Source organism: Phacochoerus africanus, chromosome 1, assembly GCF_016906955.1.
Source record: "Phacochoerus africanus isolate WHEZ1 chromosome 1, ROS_Pafr_v1, whole genome shotgun sequence".
Lineage (NCBI taxonomy): Eukaryota > Metazoa > Chordata > Mammalia > Artiodactyla > Suidae > Phacochoerus > Phacochoerus africanus.
The window spans coordinates 241,575,384-241,584,908 of record NC_062544.1 but is presented as its reverse complement, the minus strand read 5'-3'; the positions used below and the strand labels follow the sequence as shown (position 1 = coordinate 241,584,908).

Sequence of the window (9,525 nt, the reverse complement as noted above, 5' to 3'; positions counted from 1 at the left end):
CTCTACTGGGTCCTCCTCATCCCCTTAAAGTGTGTCTCCTCTCTTCCCATAATCCTCAGGGATGTAATGAAGTTACATGCTCTTAATGTAGGAAATGACACAAAGCAACACACAGTAAAAAGAATTACACAGACACAACCTGCTCCTTATAAATGTATCTAATGCAGAACATTAAAAAAGGAAGGAAAGGAGTTCCCTATTGTCTCATTGGGTTAAGGATCTGGTGTTGTCATTGATGTGGTGCTGGCTGAATCCCTAGCCTGGGAATTTATTCATGTTCAGGAAAAGCCAAAAAAAGGAAAGAAAATTGTATGTATAGGCTATTTATAGTATATAAATTGACTAATATTAAATATGTTGATTAATATAAATGACTATTATTAAACTAAATAGATCTTAATTATTCACAATTCTTCTCCCTCTCAATTTTTTTCTTCTATTTAATCATATTAAGTATGTAGCCCCTACATAGAGGGAAATTCTACTTGATAAGATAGATTTTATTTTTACTCTCCTGAGGAAATATACATTGAGAAAATAAAGCTTTTTGAGGACTGAATGGAGGCAAAAGGAGTCTCAAAATTTAATAATTGTGTATACATATGTGTACTCACCTCTGAAAAAATGAGTATTGTGAGTAACCAGACTTACAAGATGTGTTCATATGTTTTAAGAAGATATGAAATTTATTTATTTATGTATAATTCAATAAACACTTATTGAGCATTTTATTGTAAACTAGGCACTGTATTAAGCATTGTGTATCATGAGCTAACACAGATAAGATCTTTGCTCTCATTAGTTTTAAACAGTCCAAGGAAGGAAGATATTAAACAAAAGTGTTTCAATTTGTTTTGACTGTACACACAGCATACAAAATTACCAGTCCAGGGATCAAACTCGAGTCACAGCAGGGATTATGCTGGATCCTTAATCCACTGATCCTCAAGGGAACTCCCAAATTTTTGCAATTTAATAATGTTTCAAATGATTTAAATGTAATTTATCTTGTTACTTGGTTTATTTTTATCAGAATCTCCACACTCAATGCATGTGGACCCCCATCCAAGTTAGAGCCCGAGCAGGATTTTCAGGGGGTGGTCTTGTGATTTTTAGCTCATCACTCCCCTTAAGGGTCTATAAGGGCCTTGGGGAATCTACCAAGGAGTTTGGAGAATTAAGAGACAGACATCACTGGAGGGATGTGTTGAAGGCTATGGGTTTTCCCCTAGTCCCACACAGTGTGGTGGACAGAGCTTGCCTTCCCCTCACTCTGCTTATTCACCCAAGAGGGGCTTTACTAAGAGAGCCTGGCCTATGTGCCCTGGAGTCTGAGAAACCTATGGAAGAATTCCTGACTCACCCTTGAAAAGTTAAAAGCTCAAGGGCTTGGCCAAATGGGAAGAAGGGCAAAGTGACAACACTCCAGATTGAGTTGAGAGACCTGCATTCTGACCATCCAGGTACCCCTAAGCTACATTTGTTTCCTGGTGAATAAATGTCTTCCCTGAAGAAGGGGCTGACCTGGGGAGCTAGTAAAAGAGAACTCCTGAACAACCTGAGATAACTGTGAGCCCAACAAAAGGATCAGCCTGCCAGGAAGCAAGGCAGACTGGGGTGTGGTAAATAGAGGACTGAAGGAGAGACAGTTATTTCACATGTTAAAAGAACTGCTTTTTGTCAAGGGCAGACACCTTCCCCTGGTCCCTGGGTGGGTCTTGCAGGGGAAGCAGCCGGCAGGGTTTGCCCCTTGGGCAGTGTGCCTTGTGCTTGGACCCACAGGCCATGGCCCTTGGGGGTGAGCTTGCAGGAGAGCCCCTCTCCCGCTGAGAGGAGGGAGACTTCGTGGCTTGGGAACCTGGCCTGAGGTCCTTTTCTCAGGGGCTGAGCCACTCCCAGGCTCAAAGCTGCAGTGACACACCGAGCCAGTGTGTAGGTCCTGGGCATTGTGACCTCAGCTGTTCCGCACCCAGAGAGGCAGTCATCCTGCCCTCACCTTGGCCAGTAACCTGCACAGGACAGTGGCTTGGTCACAGGGGCCCGTTGTGTGGAGGCTGGGAAGTTGAACACTCTGGCCACCTCCACCATGTCGGCCAAGAGGGCAGAACTGAAAAGAGAAACACTGCTGGGCCACGTGGGGCCTCTGCGCTCCCAGTGCATGGAGATGTGGGGGTGCGGGGTACAGACAGTCCCCTGCGAATCTCGACTTTTCTTTCTCTCTCTCTCTCTCTTTTTTTTTTAACATTGGTCAGAGTAGATATTTAATTCACTATTGAAAAATGGAAGCAGCGGGAGTTCCAATTGTGGCTCAGTGGTAACGAACCTGACCGGTATCCGTGAGGATTCGGGTTTTTACTGGGGTGTGGTAAATAGACGACTGAAGGAGAGACAGTGATTTCACATGTTAAAAGAACTGCAGTCTGAAAGCTTTCAGTGGAAGTCCATGAGAAACTCCCCAAAGTAGCCCTTAAAAGAAATGCAGGAGTTCCCATCATGGCACAGCGGAAACAAATCTGACTAGGAGCCATCACGTTTTGGGTTTGATCCCTGGCCTTGCTCAGTGGGTTAAGGATCCGGCATTGCCATGAGCCGGATGTGGTGTAGGTCACAGAAGTGGCTCAGATCTGGCATTGCTGTGGCTGTGGTGTAGACCTGCAGCATTAGCTCTTATTAGACCCCTAGCCTAGGAACCTCCAAATTCTTTGGGTGTGGCCCTAAAGGGACAAAAGACAAAAAAAAAAAAAGAGAGAGAAATGCAGCAATGCACATGGGACCCTCACAGCCCCAAGGTCAGAGGACAACTGGGGCATCCATACAGAACTGTACTTGTTCCTAATCTACTCCTACCAGGGTCTCACAGAAGAGTCACGTCTGTGTAGGAGAAAGCGACTGAGGACTGAGAGAAGCTGACTGACTCTCCTTCTAGCAGAAGCAAAAATCAGCCAAGAAAGAAGGGAGTTTTAACTTTGAATGTGTTTTGGTTTTAATATTTCTCTAACTGGCCTGGAGTGCCACCCTAGTTTGTTATCCATTTTTAAATTAGTTCTTGCTAGTTCAAGCTTCCTGGCTTTTACTATGTGATTCACTCAGGCCACTTCCTTTCCTCTTGTGCTATGCTTACTAAAATCCTCTGTATCTCCAAGGTACATCTGAAATGCTATTTCCAATGAGAAATCTTTTTTCTTCCTTCAGGTCGAAATTCACTTACTTCATCATATTTTTATACAGCATATTTATACATTATATATCACAGCCTGAACAGCCTGCTAATTCACAATGTTAAGTACTTTCTTGCCATCAAATTACAAGGTTCTTTTTAGAAGCCATTCTAAAGCCTAGGAACATCTTACATCTTCCTCCCCCATGCTCACATCTTGTACTTACTCTACCCATTATCTTTTCCAATGCCTTGCATACTGTAAGTACTTGATTAAGGTTAAACTTAACTGAAATTTTGAAGATCAACAAAGCAAGTATTGAGGTTCTTGCTCAGTTTGTTCCTAAGAGCCAAAAATATGTGATCTGATCAGTGACTTGGTGACAATATTTAGTCACGATTTTTAGGAGTTCCTGTCATGGCTCAGTGGAATTCCTGTCATGGCTCAGCAGTTAACAAACCCAAGTGGTAACCATGAGGTTGCATGTTCAATTCCTGGTCTCACTCAGTGGGTTAAGGATCTGGCATTGCCATGAGCTATGGTGTAGGTCACAGTTGCAGTTCGTATCCCAAGTTGCTGTGGCTGTGGTGTAGGGTGGTAGCTATGGCTCCAATTTGACCCCAAGCCTGGGAATCTCCATATGCCCCAGGGGCAGGGGGGCCCTAAAAAGACTAAAGCCAAAAAAAAATATTTTTACAATCTAGACACATACAAGTCATACTTGATAAAGTAGCAAATATATTATAAAAACAGGTAAGTATCATGTGGTTCAGGAAAAGGAAAAATCAACTTAATTTAAAGGACCTAAGGAATGTCCTCATGGAAAATTGATTTCACTTTAAGGATGAGTAGAATTGGAATGAAAAGAGAGGAAGAAGAAGGATTTTTTTGTTGAGGGAAGCACAAGCCAGTTAATGAAGCAGGTACACAGTGGAAGAGTGAAGGGGTGCACATGGCCAAGAGATATGAGATGAAAGGAAGACAGTAAGGTGAGAGGTAAGATACAGTCAGACTGTGGGAAATCTGGAATACAAAAACAAGGAAAATGGATTTGTTTGAAAACTAAGAAAGGCATTTCAAATTCTTGAGAAGGGAAGTATAATATTTTCTATTGATTGGAAAAAACATGTTGAGCACTACAAAGTGCCACATGCTGTCAAGGTAGTGAAAATACAGGAATGAACACAACAGAAAAATCACTCCCCTCCTAAGCCTATATGCTAATGGCAATGGTGGGGAATAGGTAAATAATTATAAATGTACTAACAGATAAATATATAGTATATTGAGGAGTGATTAATAAAATGAAGGGTAAAAACAAAGAAAGAAATGTAGCTAAGGTAAGCTGAAAAGAAAAGCTAACCATCTCAGTTATTCGAATGTGGGATTAAATAATGATATGAGAGTTTCCAGAGAGGTTTCTGCAACAAAGAGAGAATAATCAGTTCACAGATGTCCTTGTAATGAGTCTACTGTATCTTTTCTCTCCTTTCAAAACTGTAAGCATTTTCATTAAACCATATCAATTCCTCCACTAACAGGTCAAACTAACAGGTTGCTCTTTCCTCCTCATTTCACATTTATGCAGTATAAACATAATTTTTAAATGAGGTGGTGACATAATAATCAGCAAAGTGACCATCAAATGACATTGGTGAACATAGTGAAAGTAATTTATTTAAACCTCATTATTTCACAGTGTGTCTTTTTATGTTTTGTGGACTGAATCTCTCCACAGGAATATACAGATATCAGTGCAGGAAACCCCTTAAGATTTGATGAAAATTTTTAACTTTGCATCGTAAGGAAAATAATTATTGACTCTCACCCATTTGTAGTTTCCTATATTTTCACTGTTTTGATCCCAAGTGTTTTAAACCAAGGTTTATAGTCTGAAATTTTTGGGGTCCTAATGCTGTAAAGCAAACGTGAGTTGCAACAAAACCCTTCTCTTTAGTGTAGTTAAGATAAGTATTCTAATTTATTTTTATTTTTAATATTAACATACACTAAACTTATTTACTGAAATATTTTATTGATTTTTCAAAATTTAATTTCTCTTAAAACTGAAGGCTATGGGAAGCTAGGATCAGATTCAAACTGCCACTCATGCTGACTTTTTCTGATTAATGTAGGACTTCAAAATATACACATAAAGAAATAAAGTAACTCTATTATATTTCAGGCACTTACATTTCACATATAATTTTCTAAATTTGCTAAATAATTAAGTGGTTTTTATTTAATATTTTGAAATTAAAAGGAAAAGAAAAATTTCAGTTTGGGCCTGTAATTTGATGTTTTCACAAAGGAAAAATAAAATATTTTACTGCAAAATTTATATGATTAGACATAAGGTTAGATGATCACTAAAAATGGCAGAATATGGCCTTTCAAGGAAATCAAATGTTACTGTCAAAAACTGCATTAAGATGTAAAGAGTTTTCTCTTACTCAAGTGTTAGAAAAGAATAAAGCATAGAGGCAAGCTTACTTTTATTCATTAGCTTTTAATCTACTGTGATATACTTCAGGAAAACATTGCACAATTTCCTTAGAAACAGATAAATTGCAGATGAGTCAATTCAGATAAAAAAAGATACCTAAGTTTTTAAAACTTTATTTTATACATACATATATTAATGTACTATTGAAAAACATTTTCATATAATAATGAATAAGTTTAACATAACATACTGATTTGAGACCTTTGTACATGGCAATACGTTTACCACTGAAAAATAAGTTAGCACTCTGTCACATCACATAAATGTCATTTCTTTTTGTGGTGAGAATAACTGAGATGTATTCTTAGCAATTTTGATTATTATAAAAATATTTTTATCTACATTCACACAACTATACATTAAATCTCAAGGACTTATTTTCAGCTTAAAGTTAAACTACCTTTCTCTCATTCCCACAATACTGTAACTTGGTAACCATAACTTTATAGTGTTTTCAAGAGCTTCACTATTTAGATACACAATATATCATACTATATTTCTCTTTCTCTATCTGTCTTGTTACAGTTAGCATGATGTCCTAAAGTTCCATCCATGTTGTCACAAATGACAGGATATCATTCCTTCTCGTGTCTGTAAAATATTGCATTTTATTTATATAACACACTTTTATAAACTCATCCTCTAATGAACTCGTAGGTGTTTCTGTGTCTTGACCATTGTGAATAATGCTGCATTAAATACTGGGGTGCAGATATTTCTTTTAATAACTGTTTTCATTTCCTTTGAGTATATAGCCAAAAGTGGGATTTGGAGATCATATTGTGGTTCTATTTTTAATTTCTTGAGAAATATCAACTTTGTTATCTGCAGTGGATGAATAAATTCACTTTCCCACCAAGAAAGTATAAGCATTTACTTTTGTGCACATCAGTGCCAGCTCTTGTTATCACTTGTCTTCTTAATGACAGGCATTCTGACAGCTGTAAGGTGATATTTCATAGTGCTTTTCGTTTAAATTTCTCTACTAAAATTAGTCATGTTGAACATCTTTTCATGTGCCTGTTGATATTTTATTGTTTTTGGAAAAATGCCTTTTTAGTTCCTATGCATAAACCTATAAAAACAGGTAACATATATTATACATAAGGCATTATATACTGTGTTTGATTGAGAAAGCATGTTTGACATTAGAAAAATGGATATCGGAGTTCCCGTCGTGGCGCAGTGGTTAACGAATCCGACTAGGAACCATGATGTTGCAGGTTCGGTTCCTGGCCTCGCTCAGTGGGTTAAGGATCCGGCATTGCCGTGAGCTGTGGTGTAGGTTGCATACGCGGCTCAGATCCTGTGTTGCTGTGGCTCTGGCGTAGGCCGGTGGCTACAGCTCCGATTAGCCTGGGAAACTCCACATGCCGCCATGGGAGTGGCCCAAGAAATGGCAAAAAGACAAAAAAAAAAATAGGATATCACTGTAGTCTGAGGTATTTAGTTAAAAAATTAAGTTGCATTCTACATACATATTATATACACAGTATACATACTAATATATTCTATAGTATGTAGTTTCAAATTATATATACTATAGTATATACTATAAAACTATATGTATGTTATATATTACATAAGATGCTTTGCATAAAGAATGGAAGTATTTAGATATCTGGACAAAAATCAACAGGAATGATGGTGTGGTCAGTGTTTATAGAAATGGATGTCTCACTGGGAAAAAAGATAAAGATATTATAATTAATACATATTTTATTCCTTAGCTCTATAAGTTTCCATACTTAATGTTGAATTGTCCTATAATTAATCATTAATGACCTTCATATAATTACTAAGATATAAATTATATACATTCTAAATAAAAATCTTATTGAATGTATGTTATTTTCAAATATTCACTCCATTGGGAAAGTACATGAAAACTTTTTGCTCAATTTCAATGTAACATATATATAAAGGAAAATGGATTTAAAATTTGTAATCCTTAATTTGAAAACTGAAATTAACTTTATTTGAGAACACTGAACCAAATACAGTTACCCCAGATTGATAGACTATACTCACAAAAACTCATAAAGACAAATAATTTTCACCTTGGGCATCCTCTCTGGAATTATGAAAATAGGCTCACAAATCTTTAGTTTAATAGTAGAGGTCATGAGTTCCCATCGTGGTGCAGTGGAAACAGATTTGACTAGGAACTATGAGGTTGCAATTCGATCCCTGATGTTGCTCAGTGTGTTAAGGATCTGGCATTGCCGTGAACCCTGGTGTAGATCACAGACATGGCACAGATTCTGAGTTGCTGTGGCTCTTGTGCAGTCCAGTGGCTACAGTTCTGATTGGACCCCTAGCCTGGGAACCTCCATATGCCATGGGTGTGGCTCTAAAAAGCAATTAAAAGAGTTGAGGTCATAAGAGTAGACATTTTAGAGAAACAAATGTCCCCCAGGAGTTTATGTACCTGTATTACAGACAGAGTAGGAAAAGGTTGAAGAAAAATCTCTGCTTATTTTGTAAAATAAAAATAGGAAAGGAAAATTATATACATTCTAAATAAAAATCTTATATCTCCCCATAGTTCCTCTCTCAACAGATAAGATAGAGATGACTGGGAATAACCAATCTCTGACCACTGAGTTTATCCTCACAGGATTTGCAGATATCTCAAAACTGAAGATCCTTCTGTTTCTGGTGTTCCTTACCCTCTATCTGAGAACCATGGTGGGAAACCTTGGTCGAGAGGCATTGATATACAGAGCATCGTCTTCACACCCCAATGTACATCTTTCTGGGTAACCTCGGTCTGATGGGTTGTTGTTGTTTTTGTGCCATTGCCCCCAAGGTGCTGGAGAATTTCTTATCTAAGAACAGAATGATTTCCCTCTTTGAATGAATGTTATGATTTTATTGTCTCTGCCTAGCTGAAAGTGCAGATTCCTTTTTCCTGGCAGCAATGGCCTATGACTGCTATGTGGCCATCTGCAGCCCGCTGTAGTACCACACCATGCACCAAGAAACTGCATTCAGATGACCACAGAGACCTACATAGCTGGAAACCTACATTCCATGATTCATGTTGGGCTTCTGTTTAGGTTGACTTTCTGTGGGCCTCATCAGATCAATCACTTTTTTTTGGTGATGTTCTTCCCTTATATAAACACTCCTATATTGACCCTTATATCAACGAATTGATGATATTAATATTGGCAGGGTTCATTCAAATCTTCACTATTACTACAGCAATAATCTCTTATCTTTTTATCCTTTTCATAATCTTCACAATGAATTCCAAGAAGGGAAGAAGGAAAGCCTTATCTACTTGTGCATCCCACTTTCTCTCTGTCTCAATATTCTATGGTTCTCTTATTTTCACATACATTTTGACCAAATTCACGTAAAGAAGAAGAAAAAGATAAACCTGTTTCTCTTTTAATATTACAGTGGTTCCACTTTTAAACCCTTTTATTTATAGCATAAGAAATAAGTAATAAAAGTTATGAAAAAATGATGATTTAATAATATTCAGAAATAAATACCATGACATGTTGACAACTGGTTTCAAATTGATTAAACTTTTTTTCAAAATTAAGGAATACTGAGAAAGTGGAATATGGCCACTTTCTAGGTTCCACCAGGGGTGAACTAAATAATTACTCTTAAAGACACAAATTGTGTCAGGGTGTTTTTACATGCACTAGTAACTAATTGTTTCAGAGTATAATGAGGTACAATTTTCAATAAATTCAACAAATTCTAGCAATAGAAGTCATAACATGTAAAGGGAGCCTCTGTTTATGACTCTAGGCAAATCTCTGGGATCCCAAGGTATAATCTTATATCCCCCATAGTTTGGTTCCCAATTATCAATCTGTTTTTAACTTATTTTTATTA

General features: G+C 37.4%; 1 pseudogene; it reads left to right on the top strand.

Moving 5' to 3' along the window:
* Positions 1–8,238: 8,238 nt before the first annotated feature.
* Positions 8,239–9,032, top strand: LOC125111223 (olfactory receptor 5K1-like; annotated as a pseudogene).
* Positions 9,033–9,525: the final 493 nt, after the last annotated feature.